The following is a 1,029-nucleotide window of genomic DNA, read 5'->3' as shown; positions in this document are numbered from 1 at the left end:
ACGTGATCACTTTTCTACATTAATGCTTATAGTCCATGCACGATTTCGTTTCGTTAATCGTGCATGGATTATGAGCATTAATGTAGAAAAGTGATCACTTCAGAGTTTGTGAAAATTTCCGAGGGACAGAATCGATGACCGTGGGTGTACATACAGGGAGATCAAAACTTTTACCGGGGTCGCGAAAAACGCCGGGATGGCCGCTCTCATGCTTCTCTCTGGTCATGCAAAAGTCTCTGCTAAGGCCTTTATACTATGCTTGTGAGGTATTATTTTTTTGAATACATGAATAGTATCGTATATGCACTTAGAATATAAAATAACGTATGTAAGGAATACACCGTTTCCCTTCGGGCAGAATGATGTTTTCGAAACTCAGATATGGCTCGTGCGCGCACAACCCGTATCTGAATTTCGAAAACATCATCCTCCCTGTTGAAAGACGGCGTTCCTTCCCACGATGCATAAATAACTATTAATATCTGAGGCTTCTGGCATCAATCAAATAGAAGGATATTTTATCAAATATCATTACATTTATATTTTGAAATTTGGAGTCATGCAATATAATTTTCTATAATGACAGAAACATATATGTAACATCTTTTTTCTTTAATATAATTTATAGTATTTATATATAATTTGCATTGGAATATATAATTTTGTTACAATTTAATTACAAAATTTTGTGTTGATTTCCGTCATAATATATAATATATAATTTACTGATTGTGAATCAATTTTTTTTATATCATACAAAATTTACTTATGTTTATTCGGTGATTTTTTGACATAAATTGTTTTTTCTTACGTATTTATAGTTAAATTAATGAATTAAACAGGCGTTAAATAAATTTTATATGCTGAAGAGTGGAGATCGCTGTATTTCTGCGTTTTATTTTTCCGGCGAGTTTGTTCCTAATCGAATCACAGGTATTCGACAGCATCTAGACAATGAATGTGCAGCATTACTGTCATCAATCATCGTAATCGCAGATTGTGATGTAGGAGGATTGTGTCACGTCAAGG

This window comes from Wasmannia auropunctata, unplaced genomic scaffold (assembly GCF_000956235.1).
Source record: "Wasmannia auropunctata unplaced genomic scaffold, wasmannia.A_1.0 LD336064.1, whole genome shotgun sequence".
Lineage (NCBI taxonomy): Eukaryota > Metazoa > Arthropoda > Insecta > Hymenoptera > Formicidae > Wasmannia > Wasmannia auropunctata.
Note: the sequence above shows the minus strand (reverse complement) of the source record.